At 45.5% G+C, this 15633-nt stretch overlaps 1 protein-coding gene across 1 annotated transcript in view; it reads right to left on the bottom strand.

Moving 5' to 3' along the window:
* Positions 1 to 15633, bottom strand: part of ALK (ALK receptor tyrosine kinase) — a 2590648-nt gene that overhangs the window by 566743 nt on the left and 2008272 nt on the right. The window lies entirely within an intron of this gene.

Below are 15633 nucleotides of genomic sequence, written 5' to 3'. Positions count from 1 at the left end.
AAGCTCAGATTAAAGCCTTGGGAGTTTGGTTAGATCCCAAACTCACCATGGAACATCAGGCCAGGAGAACGTCAGCCACCTGTTTTGGGATACTTAAGCTACTTAGGAAGATTATTGGCCTGCTTCCTCCATTGGCCAAAAGATTGGCCGTACAAGCCATGATTTCATCCAGATTAGATTATGGAAACAGTATTTTTTTGGGATCTCCAGGTTATGTGGTTAACAAACTACAGATGGTACAAAATGCTGCAGCACGTCTGCTCTTTAATCTGCCTAGGACCACATCAGATAAGAAAGCTCTGATTGAACTGCACTGGCTTCCAGTGGCAAAAAGGATAAAGTTTAAGGCTCTTTGCTTCTTCCACAGAGCTCTATATAAAAAGGATCCTCATTATCTAAAATCCTTAATTTCATTATACACACTCACAAGAGTTTCGAGATCGGCCTCTAAAGCCCTTATAGTGGTTCCCAAAGTAAAGAGAACATCATGGGGAGGAAGATCCCTGAAGTACCAGGGAGCCAGACTTTGGAACTGTCTACCCATGAATATTCGTATGATGACTCAGGAGACTGAATTTAGGAAAGCCATTAAAACCTGGCTATTCTAACTTCCTCTAAGCTCCCCCCTCTCCAGTGAAGTTTAGGATTCCTCCAGTATGTCTAATTTTTCAAGCTGATCAGCGCTACGAGACCTCCGGGTAGCTGGCGCTATATAAGTCTCAATAACATAACATAACATAACATACAGAGTATTAGCTCTGAAGGCAGATACAACCAGTTTTAGAAAGCACATCCAAAGATAATCAAAACTTGCCAAATGATGCTGTGAATAGAAGAGCTGCAAGACGGAAATCAATTTATTGGACTTTGGTTGTTTTAATCTTGTTTTACTCAGATAAATATTGTCTATTTTTCTAAACTGGTGTGGAGTCTGTTAGAAATGGGGTTTTTGGTTGGCAGTCAGGTTATCCCTGTCCAAGCAAGGACCCTCACTCTAGTTAGGGTAAAAGAGAATCACCCTCAGCTAACCCCGCTCACCCCCTTGATAGCTTGGCACGAGCAGTAGGCTTAGCTTCAGAGTGCTAGGTGTAAAGTATTTGTACCAAGACACACAGTGACTTAATGAAAACACTACAGAGTGACACAACACAGGTTTAGAAAAATAGAAAATATTTATCTAAACAAAACAAGACCAAAACAACAAAAATCCACAATACACAAGTCAAGTTATCACTAAGAATTCAAAGAGAGTCTTCATGTAATTTTAAACACAACGCTAAAACTGTAAGCCTGAAAATGTACCTTGGGTGCGTCAAAAATAACTGCGCACGGGTGAGTGTGCATCGATTTCACTCACGAGCGAGACCTTGTGTTGTTTCTCCTTTAGTCGGGTCGGCGTGCGGCGTTTCTTCTCTCCGCAGGAGCGCGATGCATCGATCCGATCAGCACTCTTGGTTCCGGGCAGGCCTTGTGTTGTTTGTGCATGCCCAGCAGTGTTTGCGTCAGAAATTTAGCTGCACGATGGCCTGAAAACCACGCAGAGTGGGTTGCGATCTCACTGGTCTCCATCAGCGATGCTGCCCATCGTTTATCCAGCCGCAGGCGTCAACCTTCCGGTCGCGTTGCAGGCAAGCGTTGATTTTCAGACGCAAAGCCGGCAGCGCATCGATTTTTCAGCCACAGATCAGAGTTGTGTCGATCTTTTCCCTGCACGGCAGTCTGTGCGTGGATTTTTTACTCTTGGGCTGCCAGCTTCTCTTCTCAGGGCCCCAGGAACTGCATGGGCAACACTTGGCAGAGTAGGAGTCTCTCCAGAGGCTCCAGGTACTGGCAGAAAGAAGTCTTTGCTGTCCCTGAGACTTCAAACAACAGGAGGTAAGCTCTAAATCAAGCCCTTGGAGATTTTCACAAGAAAGAAGGCAACACAAAGTCCAGTCTTTGTCCTCTAGCACAGGCAGAAGCAGCAACTGCAGGATAGCTCCACAAAGCACAGTCACAGGCAGGGCAGCTCTTTTAGGCCCTACCTTAGGGGTGCCTTACATGTACGAAAAGGGAAGGTTTAGGCTTGGCAAGTGGGTACACTTGCCAAGTCGAATTTACAGTTTAAAACTGCACACACAGACACTGCAGTGGCAGGTCTGAGCCATGTTTACAGGGCTACTAATGTGGGTGGCACAACAAGTGCTGCAGGCCCACTAGTAGCATTTTATTTACAGGCCCTGGGCACCTATAGTGCACTTTACTAAGGACTTACTAGTAAATCAAATAAAATCAAATATGCCAATCATGGATAAACCAATCAACAATACAATTTACACAGAGAGCATATGCACTTCAGCACTGGTTAGCAATGGTAAAGTGCTCAGGGTTCAAAAGCCAACAGCAACAGGTCAGAAAAAACATAGGAGGCAGGAGGCAAAAAAGATCGTGGATGACCCTGCATAAGGAAAAAAGTCCATCAGAGTCTTTTTGTTGTTTTTTTCACTGTGTTACTGTAATTAAGTGTTGAAAAAATACTTTATACATTGCCTAACTGATGTGTATCAAGCTACCAAAGGATGAGCACAGGTTAATGTAGGTTGAGTATCTGACTTACCCTGACTAGGATTGTGGTCCCCACTTGCTCAGGGTGCATACCTTTGCCAACTAGAGACCCAATTTCTAACACATGCCCACAGGGGTGACACCAGTTACGGCAAATCAACACTAAACAAAGTCGCTTGTCATGTAAATCATCATCAAACAGTTCTTCCACCTCATAATCAAGTAACAGTGAGAAAGATGGTTGTGCCATGTTGATGTTTACCTCAGAGAAACATGAGCATGTTGGACTGGCTGCATGTGAAGAAAACTGTCAGCCAAAGAAATGTCAACATGCCAAAGCTCAGAATTTATACAAACATTGTCCAAGATTATATGAAAAAAAAAGTTTGTTCGATACCTTTCATTTTCAACAGTGGTGCATCGATAAACATAATATCTGAAGAGAAATACAATAAATTATCTCAACTACCACGTCTTATGCCAATGAAAACCAAAGTGTATACCTGGGCTGCATCTATGCCCATAAAAAGTCAAGGTTCATTTGTAGCGACAATGAAACACAAGAAAACCAAGATGCAAGCACCCATCCATGTGCTTCAAGGTACAGTATCAAGTGCCTGTCTACTCAGTTTTAGCACAGCTGATGATAAGGGACTGATTTTTGTGAATTACAACCAGAATGCTCATCACAAAATAGTGAGTCAATTTCCTTTTTTATTTCATGGTTTAGGAAAGCTTAGGACCATGAAAGTAAAGCTGCATATTAATGAGGATGTCCGTCCTGTTCAGGGACATAGCCAAATTGCTGTTGAAAAAGAACTTGAATCATTACTCAAGCATGACAATGAGTATTCTACTGGTCCAATGGCATCGGTTTTTCCTATACTGGTAGTACCCAAAAAAACATTGAAGGAGCTGTATGCATATGCATTGATTTGCACTAGGCAAACAAGGCAATTGAACAAGATTGACATCCAGGTCCACACATTGCTGACATCATAATGCAATTTAATGGTGCAAAGGTCTTCTCTCACCTTGATTTCAATAAAGGTTATCGTCAGATGGAACTCGAAAAACATTGAAGGTACATTACAAGCTTTTCTAAAGATGTCGGTCTGTTTTGATACAAAAGACTTTGGCTCTCATTATGAGTTTGGCGATAATTACCGCTGCCCGCCGTGCTGGCGCCCGCCAAAAGACCTCTGGTGGTGGCGGTAACCATAATGTCATATTATAAGTACAAAAACACAACCCAGCAAAAAACAGCCAATTTCTTGAAACCACCAGGGCCAATGACGGTTGAAAGCCGAAGGTCAGCAACCCACTACCGCCATGCCAAGAAGAGACCGCCCACCAAATTATGACCCACAAATTAGCATCATGGTCATTCCACGGCTAATGGCACCCACCAACAACAACTGCACACATAGGACATTACGAAACCCTCACACCTGAGACACATACACACACTCAACACACCCACACACACCACCATAAAACACACACACACATCCCACCATCCTTTGCAACGTCTATTTGCCGCCAGTCAACTACTGGACACTCACTCGCCCACAGACCATAAACCCATCACACACAAGTGCACACCACACACGTATCACACAAGTCTCACACACAAATCAACACGCTCTACACAACAACCAAACACCCACAATCTGTAACCACACGTACACATACCCTGCACAACCTCCACTAACTCCCCTTCACCACACCACTCACATCACACACCACAGCACCCCTGCTTCACTGACAGGGAGCTGGGGACCATGGTGGACGAAATACTTAAGGTCGAGCCACAGCTGTTTGGAGCACAGGTACAGCAGACATCCATCGCCTGGAAAATGGATCTACTGCAGAGGACTGTCAATAAGGACAACGGAGTGGGAAACTATCCAGGCACAAAGGCCGACATAAGGAAGAGGTGAAACGACCTGCAGGGGAAGGTATGTGCCATAGCATCACAACATCAACTGGCAGTACAGAATACTGGTGGTGGACCCCCTCTTCCACCTGAAAACAGTGACTGGGAGGAGAAGGTCTTGGCTAACCTGCACCTGCAGGGCCCCACTGGCCTCACTGGAGGACTGGACTCTGGTAAGTCATATATACTCCCCTACCATTTGCTACATCTGTAATGTATATCTCATCCTATCTCGGTCACTATCACTAAACACCCTATCCTATACACATCCCCCATACACCCATACCCATATCCCCTGCATGCCCACACCTCCCCACTAACCCCCAAACCACCCGTGTATGAACAATGACCACCCCAGGCATGTAATGTAGGCTACAGTACATTACCCACAATGCACCACCAATCCCTCAACTAACAATGCATGACACCCATCCCTAAGGGCCCCTGCATGCAGATTGTTGGGGATGTAAGCACACCAAACAGGTGGCAAGTGCTGGAAGAGATATGGCAATGACAGGATAGGGGGCAGAAGACAGGAGATTTACATGCCACTGGCAACAACTATTACATAGACACATATACCACGTCTATGATACAAAGGGACTGAACTGTCAGACCATATCCCCTCTAGCAATACAACAACACTATAATCCACTTGCCACAATGCCCATACATTGCAGGAGTCACAAAACAATATTTTTACTACCACACAGGAACCACTGCCCATTCCACCCGGCCGGAGGTACCAAGAAGTGCCAGTCCACCAGCAGAAGAAGTCCCCAGTGACGACAGTCCAGCTGGATGTCTGGATCCAGATGACTACCCTGGCCCATTCCACAGCCCTGAACAGACACTCTCCAGAAGCCCCGACTAGGACACCCCCACCACTCAGCCACCACCATCAGCTGTGGCCCAACGCCCCCACACCAATGTCTCCAGGTCACTGACTGTCTGCCCATCTGTACAGGGACCGGAGTCACCACCCAGTGCCAGGCAGGACGATGAAGGTCCCAGTGCAAGTGGGACTGGGTGACCTGTGTTGGGGACACAGGCACAGGGGGCTAGGGCCACTGGGAGGGTATCAGTGGCCCAGGGGGATGGTTCAAGGAGGGACTTGGATGCCCATGAGGCCACCTCAGAGGTCCTGGGGCATACCACCACTACCAGGACAAGATGGGCCAGATCCTGGCCACATTGCAGGTGGACCAGAGGCTGCAGGTGGCCCACCAGCAGGAGGCATTGGAGTAATGGAAACAACTGAATACCATCATGGCCTCCATTGCAGGGGTGCTGCTGAGGATGCTCAACATCATGCCTGAGTCCTCCACTTACCAGCAGGCACCTTCCACTAGCCAGGATACAGCCCAGCTCTCAACATCAGCAGCAGCTAGTGGAATGGTGGCCCTGCCAGAGGACTCGCAGGCAACCAGTACCCCTTTCCCTGTAGCCCAGGAACCCCCTCGTAAACGTGGCCAGAGAGCCAGACAACCCAGTGACACTGTAGCCAAGACCAAGCCCACCGCCAGGAAGTGACTCTGCCCTGAACTGTCTCCCTTCTGTGCCACTGAGCCACCTTGTTGTCTATCCACTGCCATACCTCCATTTTCCTATGGCCCCATGGACTCTGCTCCTGTGCTACCAGTAGCTGTGGACATTAAACTGAGTATATTGTTCACCATCTGCCCACTCCCTTGCACTGTTCCATCCCTTTTGCTTCACTCTTTTAATAAACACTGTTTGATCACACCAACATATGTTGTCATGTATTCAAAATGCATGCAATTGTAAAGTATCATTCATTTTCAAATATGTACATGTGCAGCGAAATGTTGCAGGGATCCAATGTTCAGAGATGGGTATAGTAAGTTCTTGTCACAGCTTTGGCCAGGAGTGTCCACAAACCACCTTTCCCTCCATGATGTAGCCATGGCAAAGGGTAGGCACCACTGCAACACCTGTCAGCAACAGACATGTAACACATATTTACTGCACTATACTCATATTATATAAGCCACATATGTAGTACAAAATAAACACACAGCCCATTGCACCATCTGATGTTAGAAGATATGTAGTAACACTCACAATTGTGCCATACTCACTGTGCAAACATGTTACATTACACTTTGTCCAACATAATCAGGTACAAAGGGCAGTAGAAAATCAAACATTTCATCAACCACAATACTGTCTAGCCATTCTAGTAAGTAAATATCACTGTCACCCTTTGCTCGACCACAAGTATTGTATCCATAGCAACTATTTACATAATACCTCCACACAAAACCCTTGTCATAAATACATGATAAAATAACACATACTGTCTCATGCAGCAATTGTTACTGTGTAATACAACAGTAAGCAGTCTGAATGTCATTCAGCAGATGGCCAACAGTGGGTCCCCACAAAAACCGACATACACACACTCCTGCCTACACACCACAGTGTAGGACAATGCCCACCAGCAACTGAAATCCTGTCGGATTCACAGTGCAACATTTACCTGAGACTCATTGGAAGTAGAGCTGAATCAGCTGATTCCTGAAGTCCACTTCTTCCCCCTATCCTTCTTCATCACTGTTCTCCATCCCCTGGGATGGCAGTGCTCCACCCTCCACTTCCAGTAGTGGACCATGTCTCCTGAGGGCCAAATTGTGCAGCATACAGCAGGCTACTATGATCTGACAAAAAGGTCCTCTCAATCACTCTTCTGGTATGACCCTGGGCATCATTGTATCAGTTTCTCACCCTGTCCTGGGATTCTCACAGGTGTCAGCAGCCACTGCATGTTAGGATAGCCAGAATCACCTGGGAAGAAGAGAGAAAGATAGCACCTGACACACAGTTGTACAATGCCAAACATGAGAAAGTCATGTAGCACTGCAAATCTGTCACATGCACACTCACCTGCTAGCCAGACTCTCTCCCTATAGTTGTGCTATGAGTTGTGGGACACTGCTGTTCCTCAAAATGTAGGCGTCATGGACTGATCCAGGGAATCTTGCTGCCACCTGTGAAATGTATTGATCTGCAAGACACACCACCTGCACGTTTGTAGAATGGACGTTTTTGCGATTCCACTACACTTTCTCAGTGGCTCTGGGGGGCATAAGGAGAATATGTGTGCCGTCAATGGCACCAATCACATGAGGGATGTTGGCTATAGCATAAAAATCAGACTTAACGATGGTAAAATTGTCCCTTTGTGGAAATTGTGTGTAACTCTGGAGGTGTTGCAATAAGGCAGTCAGGACATTTCCCAAGATGTTTCTGAACATTTGATGTGGCACACCGGATGCCAAGCCCACAGTCGTCTGAAAGGAGCCAGTGGCCAAAAAATGTAGAACAGATAGTACCTGTACTGTGGGAGAGATAGCATAGGGATTTTGTTTGGCAGGCAGTAGATCAGACTCCAATTGGGAACACAGCTCACAAATTGTGTCACGGTTCAGCCAATAGCTGATGATAATGTGGCCCTCTTCCATTGTAGCCAGGTCAACAAGGGTCTGTACACTGGTGTAGACCTCCCTCTCCACATGGGTCAATGGCTGTGTAGCAGCAAAACACAATAATAATGTGTAGAGGTCAACTGTCTAAATATAGGTATCACATACATTCATACAGAACTCTGCACACATATTACTGTTGAATATTGAGGAGGGCAGCCATTGTCCACATATAGGACATGTGTACAGATTGGTGTGCCAGGGACATATACAACTGTAGGCATACGTGCTACCATTATATTGGTCATGGCATGTGTAATTTCACCATTTGGACACTCTTAGGTTTTACTATGCCGCAATTAACACTGTCCCTGTACTGTATATCCACAAGTTTACCACTTAAAATGGCAGCCACCTGCCCTACATGTGGAGGACAGTTGAAAGTGACATCATTCCGGTGGTGTTAGTCGTCATGGCAGTAGGCGCTCAGAACCGCCGTGCAACTCATCATTGGTCAACATTGGGGTCAATATTTCAATCTGAAGCTTCATACAGAGGTTTTTGTTTATGTTAGCCCAGTTGGGTTAGGCGCTATCCTTGCACAGCGGACACTCAAATGGTCAAAGGCATATCATGGCATATGCTAGTAGAAGTTTGTCCCAAACAGAACGCGTTGACTCACAATCTGAGAAAGGAAGTTTAGCTGTGGTATGGGCTTGTGAACATTTCCATGTATTTCCATACAGCCTTTTACATTGATAACGGATCATCAAGCTTTACTGACTAACTTTGGCTATCGAAAAGCCAGGATGCGTCCTCGCATTGAACGATGGGGAGTACGATTGCAAGAGTAGAGTTACACCATTGTGCATTATCCAGGGAAGGATCAAAACCCTGCAGACTACTTTTCCAATTGCCTATTCAAGGCCAAGGTACTCTATGCAAGATGGCTGAAGCCTACATACATTTAATTGTAAAATCAAATACACCAGTTGCTATCTCGTTAGCTCAGCTTATCATTGCAATGAGCCATGACAGTGACATGCTAAAGTTAAAAGACACAATTACACATCAGTGATGGAACCCACACACTCAAACTCTCACCAATTATGGTGAATATCACAAATACAGAAATGCCAAAGATGAACTGTCCATAGCCTATGAAGGAGTTTGTTTGACCTGGTCCTTTTTGCAGGGTCATGCTCAAACTTTTTACCTCCCTCCTCCTGTTTTTCTGACCTCTTTTTTTGTTGGCTCTATGACTCAGAGCACTTTATCACTGCTGATCAGTGCTAAAGTGCATGTGCTCTCCCTTCTAAACTTGGTATGGCTGACTTACACCTGATCAGCACATTTAATTAACCTGTAAGTCCCTTGTACAGTGGTATCCCTTATACCTAGGACATGTAAATTAAATGCTACTAGTGGGCCTGCAGCCCACCTTGCGACACCTACAGAAGTAGCCTTTCAAATCTGTCTCAAGCCTGCCACCGCAGGTCCTGTGTGCACAGTTTACTGCCACAGTGGCTTGGCATCTAAATGTACTTGCCAGGCCTGGAACTCCCTTTTTTACTACAGATCGGTTACCACTAAGGTAGGCCCTAGGTAGCCGTATGGGAAGGGCGCTGTGTAGGTAAGAGGTGGGACATGTGCCTTATTGTGTAGCATGTCCTGGTAGTGACAAACAGCCTATTTGATTTCTCACTACTATGAGTTCTGTCCCTTTCATAGGCTTGCAGTAGGAATGCCCTCACATATGTCTAAGTTGTATGTCCTAGTCTATAAGGAGCAGCGTAGGCATGTTTAGTATGTTTGGAATGGTAGTGAAAAATCATGCTTACTGTTGTAGGTGGATTTTACATTACTATTTTAGAAATGCCACTTTTAGAAAGTGGGCATTTCTCTGTGCTTATAACTCTGTTGCTTTTGCAGCTTGACTCTAATCCACGTCTGGGGTACAGTGACAGCTGGGTTTTGTGCATACTTTTCAGACAGCCATCACACAGGGAGGGTGGAGGTGTAATAGGAATACATCTTCATACTGAGTGGTCTTCCTGGGCTGGGAGAGGTAGAGGCGGGGTGCACTTACATTTGCATAGACAGTGTCTTGCCCTGACATAAAGGACTTGTTTACGTGCTACTGATTTTTGGGGCCAGTGTGGAGGAGAAGGGGCATTCCTGGAACTGGTTAGGGCTGGTTGGAACCTACTCCCCACTTCTAGAAGCCGGGCAAACTGACTAAGTATAGAGGTTTTTCCCCATGTTGACAGACACTGCGTGGACTTGTACCAAGATGCTGCTGAAAGGGACTGTGATCGCCATTAAGACTGACCTGCTTGTTGTGCTGACGTGTGGCCTGCTAGGTCCCCAGAAGGCCTGCCACTGGATTGCCAGGACCATATTGTGCTGGTCTGCCTACACATTACTTTGGTGCCCCAGTGGTCTCCTAGGGGCCAGCATGAGATTACCCAGTTACAAATGCTGCCCCTGGCCCTGCTATTATAGTGCTTGGCAAGTGCTAACATTTTATTAGAGCCTGATGAGCACTGTACTTGGCTGTTCCTGTGGGCGTGTGGTGAGCGCCCTTGTTTCAGGGTGAATCAAGCCCCCTCCCCATGAGGAGGGGCTGGGAAGGAGAAGAGAGGGACCACAGGCAAGCGTGCACCACTCATTGCCCCCAGGGAACCAGTAGGCAGGTACTCTTACTGTCAGACATGGAGCTCCCCGCCCGCCTGAGGAGGACAGCCATCTTAGTCGGGCTGCTGCACTGCCTGCTTCGGGCAGCTGGCTCGAATCGAAAAGAGGCAGCAGTCCAGGAGGCCCTGGAGGGCTCCAGATGCGCTTCAACAGAGAGAGCAGCTTGAGAGGAGCTGGAGAGGCTAGCAGCAATCCCACGCAGTCGCGGGCGACTGCCTATTGTTTAGCCCTGTGCGAGGGGGGACCTGGAGCGGTCTCCCTGCCACCGGGGGAGTCATGTGTCTGACCCCCCTCCTGTGTGGCTTACCTCATTAGGAGGGGTACTGTCTTGCCAATCGCAGGACAGAGACCTAGACGGAGGCCCCACTCCTGCTAGGAGAGGAAATAACGCATCTTGTGGAAATGGAGCTCCTGGCCCTGACGTTGTGGTGATTGATGATACCTTACGTCCTCATTGTATTCTTCACCATATACCCTCTTAAGGAAGTGCAGATGTGCTTCAACTTTCGTATACAAGGGGGTTGTGGTGATTGCTGGAGGTTGTACGCCACCACTGTATTCTTTACCGTAACTCCTCTACAGGAAGCCCAGATCGGCTGCAACCTTCGTGTGAAAGGTGTTGATGGTGATTCCTATTGATGTGGCATTACACCACAGTATTTCTGCCTTCATTGTTTCTGCATGTCTCATGACCTGATTTCTGATATATGTCGTGCTTGACATGTTGGGGTGACATACATATTTTCAGGACTTACCTTGTGTGCAGTGGAAGGGTAATGTTTTATGTCAGGTGCACTGTGAGAACCCTTCTTTTTACTGGCATTCATGATAAGGGTTTGACAACTGCTTGCTTATCAGAGTATTACTGATTCATGTTGTTTTTGGTCTATAATTTGTAAGCAATACAGTTAATTTTTATATAACTTGTTATGGAGTTTCTTTTGTGGTGTATTTATTGTGTCACTGGGTGGTGTGTGTTATGGAAACGCTTTACACATTGCCTCTGGAATAAGCCTGATTGCTCTGGCCAAAGCTACAAAGTGGGTGAGCAGGGGTTATCGTGGGTGTGTAGCTCTCTTGCCCTGACTAGAGTGACAGTCCCTGCCTAGCTGAGGCACCTACCCTAGCCAACCAGGAACCCCATTTCTAACACAGTTATACTGCGAGGGTCGAGAATCCTGATTCCGGAGAGTCTGGGACAGAAAGTTATTGAAGTGGCTCACAAAAGATACTGTGGTAGCGTTACCACAAAAAGAGCTCTCCGAAGCAGAGTTTGGTTTCCGTATTTAGATGAGAAGAATGAAAAAGAACTCAAGGCCTGCCATCTATGCAACTGCCTTTCTCCAAATGTTACTCAACACACTCTGAACATGTCAGAACTCCTAAGCAAGCTGGGAGAGAATAGCCATCAACTTTTTCAGTCCACTCGATAATGGACATCACCTGATGGTGACTGTGGATGAATACATGTTTTCCATTAGTCGAAGAGATCTCTCATCCACAACTTGTGAACGAGTCATTGACTGACTAGATGGCATCTTTGCGACATGAGGAGTTCCAGACATTTTAAAGTCTGATAATGGCAAGCCTTTTAACAGTTGAGAATTAAGAAAATTCCTGGAGCATTTGAATCTAAAGCATCAAAGGAGTATACCTTTGTGGCTGCCGGGCAACGGACTAATTGAGTGTTTTATGAGTACGCTAAAGAAACCAGTACGGTGTGCAACTCTTGAGAAGCTTAGTTTGAAACCTATATAAAATTATACCCTACAAGCTTATCGTTCCACACCTCACTAAACCATGGGTGAAAGGACTGCAACTTTGATGTTCAGGAGAGCAATGACAACCAAGTTCTCTCAATTGGCTAAGAAGAGAGAAAATAGTAAGAACACAATTCATACAAGGGACTTGGTAAACAAGCAAAAAATTAAAGCTTATGCAGACCAGAGGTGACATGCAAAGAATACCACTTTTAAGAGAGGAGATTTAGTGATCACCCAACAGATGCAAAAAAGGAAATCTGATGCTCTATATGATACTGAACCTTTCCACGTGATGTCTTCGAAGAGACACATGGTGACTGTGCAGTGCCCTGGGAAATCTGTTACCAGAGACTCTTCTCACTTTAGGCCTTTGATTCCTCTGTCTTTCAATTGAGATGGTGAAGGAAAGACTGAACCTGAGAACTCAGTGACTGCTGTTACCACTTCACTGTCTTAAAAAATCTCTGACACTGAAGATGACAGCTCCCCGATTCCAGTAACCAGATCAGGTCGACTGATCAAAGTGCCAAGAAGGTTGACCGAAGAGATGCAGTTGTACATGCTTATGTATATGTGTATACAGATTTTGTAAACATTTTTCACCTTTTATTAAACGGAGAGGGAGACATAGGCCCTCATTACGAGTTTGGCGGCAGTGGAGGCCCCTCGCCAAACTTTTTCTGCCTTCAGGCCAACTCTGCGGCCTGAACCCCGCCAGCCCTATTAAGAGTTCACCGCAGGGCCGGCAGTGAACAGGGCCTTAACATTGACACCAGCTCCTAATGCAGCACTCGTCGCGCATTCCACTGCCCATAATTCGGACAGTGGAATGCGCGACGGGGCTGTGCATGGGGGCCCCTGCACTGACCATGTCAAGTGCATGCCGCCAGCCTTTCCATGGTGGTGTAAACCGCCATGGAAAGGCTGGTGGTATGGGGACTCGTAATCCCCAGGGCGGTGTTGGAAGCAGTGCCTGGCAGCAGCCTGTTGGTGTTGGTGGTCCGACCGTGGCGGCTCCGCCTCAGTCATAATGTGGTGACCCACCAGCAGCCTGTTGGAGGTGGGACCGCCACCGTGAGACTGGTGGTCATGCGACCACCAGACTCGTAATGAGGGCCATGTGTCTTGCAAGTTTTATGGCAGGATCCTTTTAGCTCCAAATGGACTCCATAGAAGTGTGACGTAGTTGATAGAGTTAAATGAAATGAAAGCATGGTTTAGAATGTTGAGTTTGCAGTGCACGCAGAAGAATAAAGACATGTAATATTCATCTCTGTGTGTGGCGTAGTCATTGGGGGGTACCCAGGCTGGGGAGGATGCTACAGTTCTCATAACTGTTCATTATTGCTCAGGAAAACAAAACAACCACACATGATTTGCAACAGGCGTACATAGCATGAATGCATGCTCACTTGGGCATTCACACCACAGCCACGTTCACCCACTTAAATACTGAAAGGACAAGCAGAGGGTAAAAGATGACATCGCCACGATTCGATTAATCCTGGATAGACAAATGAACAGTAAATAATTGCATAACCTGCTGTGCACTAAATATAATCACATGCGCTAGTGCAAAATGCACGCAGATTTTAATACAAACAAGAAAAAATAACACACAATCCATAGTATGGTACTAAAATACTCACAGGCACGTGGCCCCTTAACCACTAAGCTAAAACTGAAAACAGCTTCCTTTATAAGCAATGTTATAGTCAGAACTTAATCTCTGCCAATTTAGGAGTTTAGAAAGATGCCAAAACCATCAAATGAATAAGCCTGTTCACAGACTCAGAACAGATCCCAAGGTATAGATCACTGGTAACTGGTGTCCAAGGATGGATCGACTTAAAGTTAGCACCCTTCTACCCGTATAATCATTGCGGGTGGGTACCAGGAAAACAAAGTACTGACCCTACCAGAGCCCCAAATAGTCCATAATGTCCTTTATTCGATACCAGTGAACAAGAAAGAAAACGGGAACAACAAGAATTGGTAAAACCTAGAGGTCTGTTGACATGGTGGTGGTGGTAGTGGGTTGCACATGCAAACAACATTTCTGTTTCCATGCAAAGTACATGTAACATGTAGTGCTTCAGGCGCATTAGGCTGTACTGCCATCAAAGACCTGTGATTTGGTCCATGTAGGGTATATGGAGCATACTGCCAATGTCTGTGGCTGTGTGTCAGCTTCAAGGCACTAGAGAACTCATACCATGGATACAATCCTACAAAACTGATTTATAGAAACCGTGCTGACATTTATGGATGGGCTGTAGGTTTTGCTACATAAAATAGCTATTGTACCTGGGGTGTGTTCGGCAGGTCTATGGTTTTCAGACATTCATTGATCTCTGTTCGTCAACTGGTGTCTTATCAGCCTTCAAAAGATCCTTAATCTTGAAAATACTCCTCACCATCCAACTAATGCATTAAATTGACTCATAGAGACTTATTCCTTGAGTATTTTGTTTAACATTCTATGAATGCAACCAATGTTTGTTTCAAACATTCATCGTGCATATCAAGTGTCCTTGAAAAAGCTATGAATATCCTGATAAAATAGCGTTTAAAACAACTTGTCATTCAAAAAGATTGTTAAAGAAGCAACAGATTTTTTTTGTCTGGCAACATTTATTTTCATGTCGGGAAGAAACTTCAATATACGATTATATAGGCTGCTATAAAAGAAACTAACAAAGCTCATACGTCTAGCCTTGGCTAACCTGCAATGTTTTTATTGTTTCATACATATGTAATATGCATTTAAAGTGCGAAAGTACCAAAACGAAAAATGTTTCTTTCTAAACATGGCGTGCATATACTTATAAACGTGTAAAATAATACCCATCACAAAATAATTTGAAAAAATCAAAGAAAAGCCGACATAAAAGCAGTGCTTGATCTACCAGTCCTGGTACCGAAAATGTCTTAATCCTTCGTGGATATGCACAAGCAAAATATCATCACTCACAGTGAAGAGAGCCAAGGTATATGTTGTGGGTGGAAGCAATATGTGACTAACACTTGAACAGACCAATGGATGAAAAGCCCTGCATGAGTATTTTGCGTAAAGCTCTATTTTCATGCAATGTGTGGGGTACCTCTTTTTGCATTTTCTGCTACGGAAGAGAGCATTAATTCTCATAAGACTTCAAATGCAGGGGCAGACCTCCGCTATGGTGGGGGAGTGTTGCCCCGCTGCGGAAAGCAGAAAAATAAAGGGAGAATAAAAGTATTTAAT

Source organism: Pleurodeles waltl, chromosome 5, assembly GCF_031143425.1.
Source record: "Pleurodeles waltl isolate 20211129_DDA chromosome 5, aPleWal1.hap1.20221129, whole genome shotgun sequence".
Classification (NCBI taxonomy): Eukaryota; Metazoa; Chordata; class Amphibia; order Caudata; family Salamandridae; genus Pleurodeles; species Pleurodeles waltl.
The sequence above is the reverse complement of the archived record's forward strand: the minus strand, read 5'-3'. Positions and strand labels throughout refer to the sequence as shown.